This window comes from Propithecus coquereli, unplaced genomic scaffold (assembly GCF_000956105.1).
Source record: "Propithecus coquereli isolate 6110/MARCELLA unplaced genomic scaffold, Pcoq_1.0 Scaffold122, whole genome shotgun sequence".
Classification (NCBI taxonomy): domain Eukaryota; kingdom Metazoa; phylum Chordata; class Mammalia; order Primates; family Indriidae; genus Propithecus; species Propithecus coquereli.
The window spans coordinates 3,909,703-3,925,763 of record NW_012136303.1 but is presented as its reverse complement, the minus strand read 5'-3'; the positions used below and the strand labels follow the sequence as shown (position 1 = coordinate 3,925,763).

The window sequence follows — 16,061 nt, the reverse complement described above, 5'->3', positions numbered from 1 at the left end:
TCGAACTCCTGAGCTCAAACAATCCGCCCGCCTCGGCCTCCCATAGTGCTAGGATTACAGGCGTGAGCCACCGCGCCTGGCCTGCTTCTTCTTTTTCTTCTTCTTCTTTTTTTAATTGTGGTAAAATACAAATAACATACAACTTACCATCTTGGATAACCAATCTCCAGAACTCTTTTCATCTTGCAAAACTGAAACTCCGTACCCATTAAACAACTTCCCATGCTTTCCCCTCCCTAGCCCCTAGCAACCACCATTCTCCTTTCTGTCTCCATGAATTTGACTAGTCTATGTACCTCATACAGGTAGAATCATATAGTATTTATCCTTTCTGACTGGTTTGTTTCATTTAGCAGAATGTCTTTAAGATTCATCCATGTTGTATCATGTGTCAGAATTTCCTTCCTTTTTGAATAATATTCCAATGTATGTTTATACCACATTTTGTTTATCCATTTATCTGCGATGGACACTTAAGTTGCTTCTACCTTTTGGCTATTGTGAACGATGCCACTATGAACATGGCTGTACAGATATCTGTTTGGGACCCTGCTTTCAATTCTTTTGGGTATATACTCACCTATACCATTTTACATTCCCACCAACAGTGCATAAGGGTTCCAATTCTCCACTTTCCTGATAAAACTTATATCCTGGCTTTTTTTTGTTGTTGTTGTTAGTAACCATCCTAATAGGTATGAGGTGGTCTCTCATTATGGTTTGATTTGCATTTTCCTAATTATTAGTGATGTTGAACATCTTTTCGTGTGTTTTAATTTTTTGCCATTTGTACATCTTCTTTGGAGAAATGTCTATTCAAGTCCTTTGTCCATTTTTTGTTTTGAAACAGGGTGTTGCTATGTTGCCCAGGCTGGCCTCGGACTCCTGGGCTCAAGCAATCCTCCTGCCTCAGCCTCCTAAATAGTTGGGATTACAGGCGTGTGCTGCTGTGCCCAGATCTGTCCATTTTTTTAACTGGATTGTTTATGTTATTGTTGCTGAGTTATAGGAGTTCTTTATATAACCTGGATATTAACCGCTTATCAGATATATGAATTGCAAATATTTTTCTCCCATTCTGTGTGTTGCCTTTTTCATTCTGCTGATTGTGTAAGAAACTGTTTCTTGATGACCACCCTAGAGCAGTTAAAAATTTTTCCTAATGGATATAGATATCTACTCTTCCCCTTATTATATTTCCATGAGCGTTACCCGTATCACTGGATGCTCTTCAAAAACATCACTTTTGTGGCAGCTTAATATTCCCTCTTACTGCCATCTCTTAGTTTATCTATCCACTTCTCTAATGTTGAATGTAATGTTTCCCTGTTGCAAATGAAGCTGGGGCGAACATGCTTATACCTAAATCTTTTGGAGCACATCTCATTATCTCATTATTTTCTCAAAATTGATTCCTAGAAGTGGAATGGGCTGACTCAAATAGTTTTTAGTCATCATGTTAATTTTCCCTTGCAATGTGTGCCAATTTCTCACTACCATTAGCAGTGGGATGAAAGTACTCTCCTCTCCCTCCTTGCCAACATTGGGTATTATGTTTTTAAAAATAATCTGCTAATTTGAGAAGTGGATGATGATGTGTGTTTTTATTTTTATTTATTTTGCTATTCCCACCTAGGTTTTTATTTTGTTTATTTATTTAGAAACAGAGTCTCACTATGTCACCCCAGCTAAGCTAGAGTGCAGTATTATGATCATGGCTCACTGCAACCTCAAACTCCTGGGCTCAGGTGACCCTCCTGCCTCAGCCTTCCAAGTAGCTGGGACTACAGGCATGTGCCACAACACCTGGCTAATTCTTCTGTTTTTTGTAGAGACGGGATCTCACTCTTGCTCAGGCTGGTCTCAGACTCCTGACCTCAAGTGATCCTCCCGCCTCGGCCTCTCGAGTGCTAGAATTACAGGTGTGAGCCTTCTCACCCAGCCAAATATATGTTTTTAAATAAGTGTGTTACATGCTACTATGCACCAGCCACTGTGCTAAGCACAAAGGGTGGAAATAAGCAAGACAAAACCCAGTCCTGGGACCTATGTTCTAGTCCTGGTTCTGCCAGGGGCTTTCATGACCTCCTTCTGGCTGTAAGATCTTAATATCATTGTTTTCTTCATCTCTCACCATTTAAATGCCTTACAGCTGGGAAATCATTTCACACTCACTCCCGGGGTAAATGCTCACAGCAACCCTGCGGAGACAAGTGGGGCAATGAGGTCCAGAAAGGTGAGCTAACTTGCCCAGGGCTGCACAGCCAGTTAAGTGCCTGAGGAAGAAGCAATTAGCCGCCAACTCCTGTCTGGCTTTCATCAGAAAACATCAAAGATGTGAATTTAGAAGCCATTAGCTTGATTCTCAGCCCTTAGAGCCTCCCTCAGGTCCCAGAGTCCCATTCTACTGAAGCTGGGCACTCAGCCAAGTGACAACCACCAGGCACATCTCAGGTGCTTGGACTCAGTCCAAGCCTGGCATCTTGCTTCTTCCTGAAAGAGACGCTGGGATGCCACCTCCGTGCATTCTAATAAATTATTCCCTTGCAGTCTTTTTACACAACCCCTTTTCCGCCCTCCTCCCCAAATGGTATTAAATCTCCAAGAAGACTAAACTCTCTTACCAGCATGACTTCTGACATTTACAATTATTGTTTCACTGGAGAACACCATGACCCCACCCCAAAAAAGAAAGAAAGACAGCCGCCATTTATGGAGGACCTACTAAGTGCCTGGTATTGTCCCACACTATGTCTTATTTAATCCTCACAACCAACCTCAGCAGTAGCATTTCTAGCTCCATTTGTCAGATGAGGAAACTCAGTCCCAGCGTCTGCAGCAGGCCTGGAGAGCACCAGTCTGGATTAGAACCGATGTCTTCAGGAGAAAAAAACAAAACAAACTCATGGACTATTTGTTGTGTTTAAGCATCTGGAAAAAAATCACTGCTAAGTATTTACCTGATTTATTGGACATACAGGGAAATATTACCAATAGCTACAAAGAAAACTAATGAAAATGGAAACAAACTGAAGCAATTATTAGCCTCAGAAAATACCAAAAGATGTGAAAGATACGAAATATAAATACGATGAAACATAAACATAAATACATACATTACTTGGCTCAGTAGATGATAATATCTGCAGTCATTAAAAGGGAAATATTATTTATTGACTTAATAATTAGAATAATGGTGAATAGGAGTAGGGTGGGTTACCAGGGGAAAGGAAGTAAACTGGGACTCAATAGATGATTCAGAGTTAGGTATCTTATTTGGGGCCAGCTAACTGCTGTAAAAAAAGCCTCCATATCCCAATGGCTTAATCCAATAGAAGTTTATTTTCTTATCTAACTTGGATAATCCAGGTTAGTTGGTTTTCCGGCCAATTGTCCTTTAAAGGGTATCTGATTGATGTAGGTTCCTCCTATTTTGTAGCTTAGCCATCTCCTGGGGCCTCAGAGTCCTTTAAAATCCTTTGCTTTATTTGTTTATTTATTTATTTGTATTTTTTAGAGACAAGAGTCTCACTTTGTCTCCCAGGCTGGAGTGCAGTGGCACAATCATAGCTCACTGCAGCCTCAAACTCCTGGCCTCAAGGGATCTTCCCACCTCAGCCTCCTGAGTAGCTGGGATTATAGGCAGGAGCCTCCACATCCAGCAAAATACTTCACTTTAAAGTAGAGAAAGCATATACAATTGTATGGGAGGTTTTTATGGGCCAGGCCTGAGAATGGCACACATATTTGATTGGCCAGAACTTGGTCTGAACTGCAAGGAAGGCTGGGTATGTAGTAGAGCTATGTGTCCAAGTGCAAGAAGAAAAGTTTCCCAGAGCAAGTAGCAATAGCTGCCACACCAGGCAAAAAGTAGGGGAGTGTGTGGGGAAGAGCAGCCCTGGTATTCATTCATTCAAGAAGCAATACAACGTGTCTGTTGCGGTGGGGAAAAATAACAAAGAATTAAGAAAATATAAAAACGAAAAAAAAAAAGCAATACATATGTATTGAGCACCTACTATGGACCAAGCTTGGTTCTAGACATGGTGGATGTAACAGTGAACAAAGGGAGACTCTGATCTCATGGAGTGTCTAGTTAATGGGAAACAACAGGTGTGAGTTCCTATGGGGGATGGAACCTGGCCTTCTAGGCCAGTGTGGCTGGAATAGAGTTTTAACAATTTTATAGGAAGTGCTAAGGACTTTGACTTTGATTCTAAGAGTGGTGGGACTCCAGTAAAGGGTGATAACCAGGGACTGGCACGATCTGTTTTATGTTTTTAAATCATTACTCTGGCTCTTGGGGAAAATGAATTGCAGGGCAGAGCTGGACAAAAGAATGGAAGCAGACAGGCCAGATATTTCAGTTAGGCCTGAAATAGGGGTGGCCTGGCCTTGTCCGGTGAGGTGGCGCCGACAATGGAGAAAGGTGGATAGACAGGAGAAATATTTGAGAGGTAGACTGAGGGACACGGGGACTGAATGGATGTGAGGGGTGAAGGCCAGGAAAGAGACAAGAATGATTCCTAAGTGTTTGGCCTGAGTCATGGGGTGGACCCTAAATGAGAGCTGTCTCAGTAGCAGTTTGAGACACAAGTCTGATAACGGATGTGAAATTGCTTTTAGAAAAGGCTAAGCGGTGGCTGATGAAATCGCATTGTGCGACCAATGCAGTGCGTTCCATTTTACAGATGGGAAACTGAGGCACGAGATCTCAGCGGGTGGAGTCAGGGCATAGCGCGCTCGGCTCTCACTCGTTCCGTGGATGAAAAGACCAAGGCATGAGGCGTCTGGGGCCCCCACTAAAAGCCCTACCTGGCCGGGACCGCCCAGCTGGCCTTCCCTGTCCGCCGCCCCTGTCGCAATAAAGTTATTGAAATTGACACCGGTTGCTAAGGAAGTGGGTCGCCGAGCCAGGTTGCTAAGGAAGTGAGCGGCCGCGGTCTCTCCCCATCCGGGGCAACGGGGAATGGCTGAGCCCGGGGTTTGCCGCCCCCGCCGCCGCCGTCGCCGCCGCCGCCGCCGTCGCCGCCGCCCGCTTTCGGCTCTGGCCGCAGGTGAGTCGGGAGGGGCCTGGGCGCCCCCGGGCAGGGCAGATCCTTCTGGCCGCCTGGGATTTTCCCGGCCGTCCCCGCCGGCGTCGCCGCCGCCTGGCTTTGCAGCCCCGCGAGCTGGAGCATCCTCTGCCCTACCTCCCGGGCATCCTCTGGCTGTCCGGGCGGCCTCGCCCCTCCTCCCCGGGCGGGGTCGCAGCCCTACCCCAGACACGACTGCCTGGGGTCGGAGTCCTCCTGGGGTCCTGGGGCCATGCTCCGGAGGGGGACACGGAAGAGAGAGCCTGAGGTCCAGACCTTGCCGCTGTCCTGGCTTGCCGTGTGACCTTGGGCAAGTCCCTTCCCCTCACTGGCCTCAGTTGACCTGTTTGTCCAGTGGGGTCCTAACACTTGCTGCTCGGAGTAGTTAAGATGATGAGGTGTGTGTGAGAAAGTGCCCTAGATGGGAAAAGGGAGAATTCTTAGGAAACGCTAGCATGGGGGCCGAGAGTCCAGTTTGAAGTCTGAGTGAGTTCGAGACTTGGCATCTCCACTTGGTAACTGTGTGGCTTTGGGCAAGTTGATCTCTTTGAGCCTTCTTTTTCTTACATATAAAATGGGATAATGGGCTACTGTGGAAATCCAATGAGATTGGGTATGGCGAGTAGCTTGGCATGTAGTAAGTACTCAACAAGCTGTATTATGAGGCATCTGGGGTAGGAGAACAAGACTTCCAGGAGGAGATGACTTTGGGACAGGTAGGACTTAAGTGTGTAGAGCACCAATTCCTGTGGATAGTTCTATCACTGTGACATCCCTCCCACCCCCAGTTTTACTTCTCCATTCTGCTCAGGGCAAGGGTGGTGGTGAACTTCTGAAGATAGCCCTAGTGGGTGAAACCTTGAGGTCCAGTCCTTGTAGATGGCTGGGGTTATGGTTTTCTGCTTGTGCCTTCTCGACCCAGAAGAAAAAAGGCAGCCTTTATGTCCTTTGGGAAGTGCTTAAAGCAGTAATAACTATTTACGAGTATATAATTAAGAAGCATTTTTCAGATATGTTATTTCATTTACTCTTTACATAGACTTTACCAGATAGCTGGTGGTGTCATCCCCATATTGCAGATGAGGCAACTGAGGTTCAGAAAAGTGAATGACTCGCCTAAGAATCTTATACCTGTTAAGTGATGGGGCTGGACATATTTCTAGGTAAATCCTGTATTTTATCCCCCATACCCTGCTGCCTCTGATTTTTCAACAGTAGCTGTCATAAGGCCACAAGGGTATTCTTTTGTTACTTCTCACTGCTATGGCTAGAGGCTTTTCTTTCAATGGCAAAGAAACAAGATCTCACATAAAGCTTCATTTAAATAGATACCGTCCAAAGTGTGGACCTCAAAAAAGAACTGGAATGTTTAAAAAGGGGCTTGTCTGTCCCTCATGCCCTCCTCTTTAAAATGAGGGGAGTAGGCAGCTGGACGGGTGGTTCATGCCTGTAATCCTAGCACTTTGGGAGATGAAGGCAGGAGGATCGCTTGAGCCCAGGAGATCGAGGTTGCAGTGAGCTGTGATTGAGCCACTGCACTCTAGCCTGGGTGACAGAGCGAGACCCTGCTAATCAATCACTCAATCAATCAATTAAAAATAAAAGTGAGGGGAGTGGGCTAGATGATACTGAAGGCCCTTTCAGTGCTGTTGTGCAATTGTGGTTAAAAGCATGTAGTCAAGCTGCTTGGGTTAGAATCTTGGCTCTGCCACAATTTACTTCACCTTTTTGTGTTGCACTTTCCTCATGTATAGAATGGGGATGATAATAGTACCTAGGCCGGCATGGTGGCTCACACCTGTAATTCTAGCACTCTGGGAGGCCGAGGCGGGAGGATTGCTTAAGGCCAGGAGTTTGAGACCAGCCTGAGCAAGAGCGAGACCCTGTCTCTACTAAAAATAGAAAAATTAGCCAGGTGTGATGGTACGAGCCTATAGTCCCAGCTACTTAGTGAGGCTGAGGCAGGAGAATTCCTTGAGTCCAGGAGTTTGAGGCTGCAACCATTGCGCTCTAGCCTGGGCAACAGAGTGAGATCTTGTCTCAAATGAATAAGTTAGAAGGATGTGATAATACCAGGTCTCTCAACTTCACAGGGTCATTGCAAGCATGAAACAGTAGCCATCATAGCATTATGTAAATGTTGGTATTGTTATAGTGTTGCCCCAGGAACCTGTAATCCTGTGCCACAATGGGTTGCAAAGAAAGGTGAAAGATGATGGTAGGATGCCAATTTTGGTAGCTCGACACCCAGTTCAGGAAATGTGTGTCAAATCCCTCTATGCCAGTCACATGGAGGATGTAGAGCTCAATCCCATCTCCATATCCTTCAAGGAACCTGAGCTTAATTTGCAAATTACTAGCACTTAACTTGATTTGACTTCTTTAAATGAATTTATATGTTGCATTTGCCCCTGCTGCGTAGAGCCTCTGATTCAAATCTTTTCTGTTGTATTTCTAGACTTCTTTTAGGTGCCTGGATTAGAACCCTCAGATGGTCCCTTAAGCCTTTTCATCCGTTAATTTATGGGTCCCTGAGAAAGAGGATGGTTAACAATACAATACTATCTGTATAGTGCATAGTGGTTTGCAAAAATGCTTAAACCTGCCTTTACTCGTTTGGTCTCATCAATAACCCTGCAAGGAAGGTCAGGTGCAGATTAAGATCCCTATTTTACAGGCAGGGAACCTGAGGGAGGAGAAGCCATGCTGCTAGTAAGTAGCCCATTTCCCATTGGAATCCAGGTCTTCTGACTGCAAGTTCAATGCTCCTGCCACTGTGGTCTCTTGGTTTTATTTATTCAACATTTGCTGAGCATCTGGTATGTATCAGTTCTGTTCCAGCCTGGAGATATTATGGTAGAAAGGTCCTTGCTCTCACGCAGCTTACATTCCAGTAGTAGCAAACAGAAAAATAAATCAATAAATGAACAAGGTAATTTGGATAGAAATAAGTGATGTGAAGACAATAAAACAGTGGTGTCACAGAGAGTAACTTCTTCAGAGGATTGGGGATGCTGCTACTTTGATTGGATGGTCAGAAAAGGCCTCTCTAAGGCAGTGACATTTTTGCTGAGATTTGCTCCCAGGGAGGGACCAGCCATTTGAAGATGTGTCAGAAGGAAGAGTACAGGGAAAGGCTCTGAAGTGGGAACAAGCTTGGCAAGTTCCAGGGACTGCCAGAAGGCTTAGGATGGCTGGGGCAGGTGAGTCAGAGGGAGTGGCGAGGTGGGTGGATATAGGGGGGTCCCGGATCGTATAGGGCCTTGTAGGCTGGAGTAAGGAGTTGGGATTTTGTTCTAAAAGCAATAGGAACGATTGACGGCTTTGAAAAGGGGAGTGACGTGATCTATTTTTTGTTTTTTAGAAAAATCACTTTGGCCTTTATGTGGCCAGTGAATTTTAGAGGGCATAGGAGTGGCAGCCAGGAGACTAGGTAGGAGGTTAGGTGAGAGATAATGGTGGCCTTCTAGGGTGGTGGCAGTGGAGACAGTAAGAAAGGATGGATTGGGGATGTGTTTTGGAGTAGAACAAGCAGGATGGTGGCAGGGGTCGGCGGTGAGGGAGTGGGAGGAATTAAGGATGACTCCTGGGTTTCGGCCTGAGCCATTAGGTAGACGTTGGAGGTGCCATCTGCCTCTGAAATGATGAGGGGACTTCTTGGTAAGGGCCCCTGTGAGGAAGAACTAGCCATGGTTGACTTTGAAGCCCTTAGAGGAGAGGCACAAGGTATGAACATCATACTTTATAATCTGTGAGGAGGAAATCGCAGATTATGCGGAAGGAAGCTAGCCAGGTACATCTGATCGAAGCATCTACCTTAGACCAACAAAGCAAAACGAACAAACAAAAAAAACCACACTGCTTTTCTCACAGGCTGACTGTTTGCCAGCTTGTGGAGCAGCAGGTGTGGGCCCTGTCAGGGCAGTGCCCATCTGTCTTGTGCTGTTGGCATTCCTATTCTGACTCAGGATCTTGGCTGGTGGAGGCTGAAGGAGGCTGGCCAGCTCCGGGAGAGGGAGTAGACTCACTAGCGAAGCTTACTCTCAGATGGCCACCCTCTCCCTGCCAAAGTTGTTCTTTCCTGGCCACCAAAGGACAGTTCTAAAGTTTCAGAGCTTTTGATTTGGGAATCCCTTGAAAAACTGTTGTGTTCTGCCAGAATTCCTAGAGGATTCTTGAATGGAGTATCTCTTCTGAGCAAGGGAATTCAAGCCTCGTTTTTATATATTGCAATAATTATCCTTGTAAACTTGGACATTACAATGTTGTATATTCAACATTGTGAATAGTACGACTAATAGCCTTGCCACTACTACTTGTATAGCTTTGTTTGCAGTTTAGAATGCTCTTCCCTGTGCATTCTCATTTACTGATTTTCAGTCAGTTGAGATCATGTGGAATATGTATTCCCAGTTTACAGATGAAGACATCGAGTTGCAGCGAGTCTGCTTGTTTTGTCAGTGATATTAAGCAGCTGCTAGGAGTTCCATTAGGCAGATTCATGCTGCTCAAAGTGCGCTCTGCATAACAGAGGTACCTGTGTACCTGGGAGCTTGGTAGAAATGCAAAACCTAGGCCTAGATCTAATAAACCAGACTGTGCATTATACCAGGATCCCTGGGCGTTTCCTGTGCACGGTGAAGTTTGAGACGTACTCATCTAGGTAATCAGGAGCAAAACTAGGACACGCAGCAATCGTGACAATGAAAGTAATAATAATAGCTAACATTTATTGAGCCAAGCACTGTTCTAAGCACTTTACAGATATTTCATTTAGACGTCACAGCAACCCTGTAACACAGGTTTCCAGAAGAGGAAAGTAGAGACATAAAAAAGTCAAATAACTTCCCCACATCTGCTGACTCCAAGTCTGTTGCTCTTTCTACCACTCACTTGTTCATCTGTTTTTCAGGTGAGCAGTGACCACATCCCTGGTGTTTTGTCAAAAGCCTTTCTCTTCCATAGCTGAGTAACTAATTAAAAAAAAAAAGTTTTATTGAGACAAGGTCTTGCTCTGTTGCCCAGGCTAGAGTGCAGTGGCGTCAATCGTAGGTCACTGGGACTATAGGCGCTAGACATGCGGCCCGGCTAATTTTTCTATTTTTTATAGAGAGGGGTCTTGCTCTTGTCCAGGCTGGTCTCAACTCCTGGCCTCAAGCAATTCCTCCCAAAGTGCTAGGATTGCAGATGTGAGCCACCAAGCCCTTCAGCTATTTTAGCATAATGATGGGTGTCAAACAGATATCCAATTTGGTAAGATAGGCCACCTCTGACACTTCTTAGTGGTCTAATTCGAGAGCTGAAACAGCTGAAGCTGGTAGGAACTGTGAGTTTGTAATCTGAGTCATTTAGCCCTAAACTGTTTCTTGATTCTGGTGATAATGTCTACTCTGGGTGAGAAGAGGGTGACTAAAGTCCTATGTAACACCTGCTGACTAATTGTAAAAGATTCAATCTCATAAACCCTCGGTTTTCCCTCTCTGCCCTATGGGCTCATTTTTTTTCCTTTCAACAGCTCCTATCTCTCCAGACTCAGAAAGATTTCATGGTCAAGGCCTATGCCATCACAGGAAATTCTGTGGGGACAGGGCAGTGGGACCTGGGTGTGACTTGGGGCAAGTAACTCAACCTCTCTGCCCCTCTCTCCCCGCTTTCTTAGACTTGGGACAGTTTTTTTAAGGCCCTCCAAGCCCTGCCCAAAAGACTGAGCCTTGAGTTGGGTGATATTTTCTCCTTCCGTGGTGACTTCATGCTGGGCTTTCACCCAGACCTTCCGGTGGGGCTTTTAGCGTGTATTTCTTGGCAGTCGGAGAGCATTACAGTCAGCCCATCTTATCAGCATCATACATCTGCACTGCACTTGGGACGTTCGTGTTTAAGGCTCAGTTAATCATGGTGGCACATGTGTCTCCTCACTTTGTCACATTGATTGCGGGCATTGAGCTCTTCACACACAAGCAGATCTATCTTTAGTATGCTGATTTATTTAAATCATAATTTGCATTAGAGAAGGAACCAGTGATAATCATGGTGGGTGTGGTTTTATTTTTAAAGTTTTTGGCAAGATATTTGCAGCACTTGCATTTTGTCATACTTGAACATAGTGTATAAATAGAAGTGGGTCCAAGTGAAGTAGAAATTGCCATAGATTATTGGGAGCTTGGGATTTAACATAGTGTCACCCACTCTGGGGTCTTTCATATCACCTTCAGCAGTGGTTTCAGCAAGGGTTTGCTTGGGCTTTTGTGTGTGACATAAATTAGACAGAAACTAAAAGCTCATAGCACAATCTCCGGCAGCTCAGTGGATTGCAGTAATGATTACTTTATAACACATTTCAAAAACCTAAGCAAAAATTCTAGCTGGTAAATCATAAAAGATTCCATCCAGGTAAGATAAAATATCAGCTCAAGTTACTTAAAGATAACCACAAGAAGACAGTGCTTGGTGGAAATAGTTACTGGTTTTGCAAGATCTGCAATAATAAATTAGGTTCTAGCCTAGGAAGTGTTTGCAGTGTTTTCCCTTCTTTGGTTCTCCAATTGTCAGCTTTTTAAAATCTATTTCTTTATTTATTTAGAGACAGGGTCTTGCTCTGTAGCCCAGGCTCTAGTGACGTGGTGCAAGCATAGTTCACTGCAGCTTCAGACTCCTGGGCTCAGGTGATCCTCCCACCTCAGCCTCCCGAGTAGCTGGGACTGCAGGTGTGCACCACCATGCTCAGCTCACTTTTTGTTGCAGAGATGGGGTCTCACTTTGTTGCCCAGGCTGGTCTCAAATGCCTGTCCTCAAGTGATCCTTTTGCCTCAGCCTCCCTAAGTACTGGGATTACAGGCATGAGCCACTGCACCCAGCCTGCTGCTGCTGCTTTTTTTTTTTTTTTAATAGAATTTTTTTTCCTGATTATACAAATAATAAATTTCCCATTGAGAAAAATCCTGAAAATATTAAAGTAAATAAGATTCACCTTCAGTCCCACCACCTAGAAATAACCACTGTTTATCATTTTTCTGTCCATATGCAAATATATTCCTAGATACATTTTTATCTTACAGATGTGCAGTTCTTACCTATTTCTCCATTATTAGTTAGGCTATTTTCAGTATTTAAATGTTATGAATAATGCTACGGAGAACATCTTAATGATTATCTTTGTGTAAACGTTTGTCTGCATTGGTGATTTCTTTAACCTAGATCCTTTAATTATTAAAAATTTTTAATTATTAAGGCAGCCCCCTTAAATTTTTAACTAGGTAGTGTTAAATTAAAGCTGAAAAGACAGACATTATTATAATTTTGGGGGGAGATTATCCGTGATGGTATCCTAACTCAGTTTTCAGCTTACTTGTCCGCTTGCAGATATATTTTTAGGTAGATGTATTCAAAATCTGTCTCCCATTTCGTATTTGGAAATGTTCACTTAACATTATTTCCTAACCATGTTCCCATGTTTTGATAACTACTAAACTTTCCCTAGCATTGGGCATTTAAGTTATTTCTACCTTTTTAAAATGCGAAAGATTTATACTATCTGAAGAGAAACCAGAGTATTGTTTCCACTTTATTATAATCACGTATCATGCTGTTGTAGGGAACATCTGCTTCTCTCTCAGCCTCGTAAGGGAACAATTCTAAATAAGTGGTTTGTGAAAAATTAGAACTTTAAAAAATTCTAAAGACAACCTGTACATTTCCTTTCTTAGGATCCTCTAAAAGTATCTTTTAAAAAAACCAGCTTTATTAAATATAATTCACATGCCATAAAGTATTCTCCTTAATCCATTTCTCTTGAGACAAGGTCTTGCTCTGTTACCCTGGCTAGAGTGCAGTGGCATCATCATAGCTCACAGCAACCTCAGACTCCTGGCCTCAAACTCCTGGTCTCAAGCGATTCTCCCGCCCCAGCTTCCTGAGAAGCTGGACCACACCAGGCTAATCTTTCTATTTTTTTGTAGAGATGGGGTCTTGCTCTTGCTCAGGCTGGTCTCGAACTCCTGGCCTCAAACAATCCTCCTGCCTCAGCCTCCCAAAGTGCTAGGATTACAGGCGTGAGTCACTACACCTGGCCCCATTTTTCTTTCTGATGGAGAGTTCACTGTGAGTAGGACCCTGAACGTAGGCCTTTGGCATTTAAACCCTTCATTATCTGAATAAGCTGTTTGTTGACAACATTAATCAGAAATATTAAATGTACGATATCGGTTATGTGCGCTGTGTGAGCTGCATATCATTATAGAATTGGACAGTGAACCAAGACAGTTCTGATGGACTTTGGAAGAGGAATTTTTTAAAAGTATTTAACTCATTACATTACTGAAATAAAGTCTATGATTTATAAGAAATTCTGTTTGATCAACTTTGTGAACTGTATACTGTAGAGGTAGCATGTATAGGCATGAATCACCAGGGGTCTTTTGTTTTTTTTTTAAGACAGTGTCTCACTCTGTTGCCCTGAGTAGAGGGGCCATGGCGTCAGCCTAGCTCACAGCAACCTCAAACTCCTGGTCTCAAGCGATCGAATCCTCTCCCTCAGGCTCTCGAGTAGCTGAGACTATAGGAGTGTGCTACCATACCCAGCTAATTTTTCTATTTTTAGTATAGATGGGGTCTTGCCCTTGCTCAAGCTGGTCTCAAACTCCTGACCTCAATTGACCCTCCCGCCTCAGCCTCCCAGAGTGCTAGGATTATAGGTGTGAGCCACTGCGCCTGGCCCAGGGATCTTGATTAAACACAATTTTGGTTTGGAGGGTCTGTGTGGGGCCTTATATTCTGCAGAGATGAACCAGGTGGAACAGGAGGGGACTTTAGGTGACACTAACACACAACATCTAGAATTATGTTGAATGCCATGGGGAGAGCTATTCCCTTTTAAACTCACTTTTGGTTCTTCTGACTGTGTCAAGGAGGATACTATGTTTGGTGCCAGTCTATTTCTTAACACTTGCTAACCAATAGAGATCAAATCAAACCCTTTCAAACCAATAGGAATCAAACCTCAGGCCTTAGATAAGCTATAGTATCTAGCTAGAATTTAATAACATTGTTGTGTGTCCTTATATTTATTTTCACAGTTATCTTCCATTTACAACACATCATACTGATTTCCATTCATGGTAGCGATATAAAGATTCTTTTTAAAATAAATTTATGTTAAAAGAAAGTAGATTTAGCCTGTAATCTTAGCACTATGGGAGGCCGAGGCGGACAGATTCTTTGAGCTCAGGAGTTCGAGACCAGCCTGAGCAAGAGCGAGACCCTGTCTCTACTAAAAATAGAAAGAAATTAATCAGACAACTAAAGATACATAGAAAACATTAGCCGGGCCTGGTGGCGCATGCCTGTAGTCCCAGCTACTTGGGAGGCTGAGGCAGTAGGATCGCTTGAGCCCAGGAGTTTGAGGTTGCTGTGAGCTAGGCTGACGCCACAGCACTCACTCTAGCCAGGGCAACAGAGTGAGACTCTGTCTCAAAAAAAAAAAAAAAAAAAGAAAGTAGATTTAGGCATGCGTGGGGGCTCACACCTGTGATCTCAGTGCTTTGGGAGGCTGAGGTGGAAGGATTGCTTGAGGCCAGGAGTTGAAGACCAGCCTGGGCCACATAGCAAGACCCCATCTTTATAAAAAATATTAGCCACATGTGATGTCTCTGAAAAGAAAGAAAGAAAGATTTAAAGAAAAACCTTAAGTAAATAATAGTACAGATGGTGCTGTTATTGTGAAGGAACAATCAGATCACTGACATTTAGTACATGCTGGTGTGGAAAAAAGGCCATGGACTTTGGAGCCAGGTCGACCTGGTTTCTGCTTGCTTTGCCACTTATTAACTCAGTGTGCCACGTAACTTCCCTGTCCAGGTCTCAGGTTTTTTTCTTCTATAAATTGGGTCAGAGTAGAAGGCACCTCTTGTGGACCAGTCACTTGATGCTTGTCCTCATCTACTCCTTACATTGCCCCAAGGAGCAGGGTATTGGTGGTAGTCCCATTTTACAGATGAGCAGATAGGCTCACAGGGGTAAGGAACTTGTGCAGAGTCCCAAACTAGGAGTGGTAAAGCTGGGTTTCCATCTCAGGTATATCTGAGTCTCTTTTTTGCTGTTTAGGCCACTTTTAAACACAGCTTTTGCTATGGCTCTCTACCCAGCTGAATGGCAATTTGGTTAAAATGAAAAGCCATTGAGCACACCCCTTTTCACTGCAGGGTTATTCACAATAGCCAAGAGGTGGAAGCGGCCCACATATCCATTGACAGATAAATGCATGGAGAAAATGTGGTACATACATACCATGGAGTATTATTTAGCCTTAAAAAAAAAAGGAAGTTCTGATACATACTCCAGTATTTATGAACCTTGAGGACATTATGCTGAATGAAATAAGCCAATCGCAAAAGCCATAAATAATAATAAATAAGCCGTACACAAATATGGTATGATTCCACTTGGGAAGTATCGGTAGTAGTCAGAACATGGAAGCGTGGTTACCAGGGGCTGGCAGAAGGGGAAAACAAGGAGTTGTTCAATGGGTGTAAACTTTCAGTTTTTCACAGGAGTTCCACGTGTGAAGAAAGAAAAAATAAAAGTTTCAGTTTTACAAGATGAAAGAGTTCCAGAGATCTGTTATAAAACAATGTGAATATACTTAACACTCCTCAACTGCACACTTAACAATGATTAAAAGGGCAAATTTTATACTATATTGGGGTATTCTTTTTACCATAATTAAAAAAAAATTCGTAATGAAAAGCCATTGGTCAGAGGGTGATTTTTTTGTCATTGTGGAAAATCCGAAGCATACATAAAAGTTGAATAGTGCTAATGAATCATGAACCCATTAACCCATCTCCAGCAGTTATCAGCACATAGCAATCCTGTTTCACCTGTGACCTTCCATCCACCCCCACCCCTGATTATTTTGAAAGAAATTCCAGACAGCATATAATTATCTGAAAATACTTTTGTTTATTCTCTAAAAGATAAGAACTTTCTTTT

The 16,061-nt window shown here is 43.6% G+C and overlaps 1 protein-coding gene across 1 annotated transcript in view; it reads left to right on the top strand.

Moving 5' to 3' along the window:
- Positions 1-4,928: 4,928 nt before the first annotated feature.
- KIF3B (kinesin family member 3B) overlaps positions 4,929-16,061 on the top strand; it is a 45,637-nt gene continuing 34,504 nt past the window's right edge. Inside the window, exon 1 of the mRNA XM_012637712.1 lies at positions 4,929-5,057. The gene's annotated coding sequence lies outside the window, so the exon portion shown is untranslated. The remainder of the gene's footprint in view (positions 5,058-16,061) is intronic.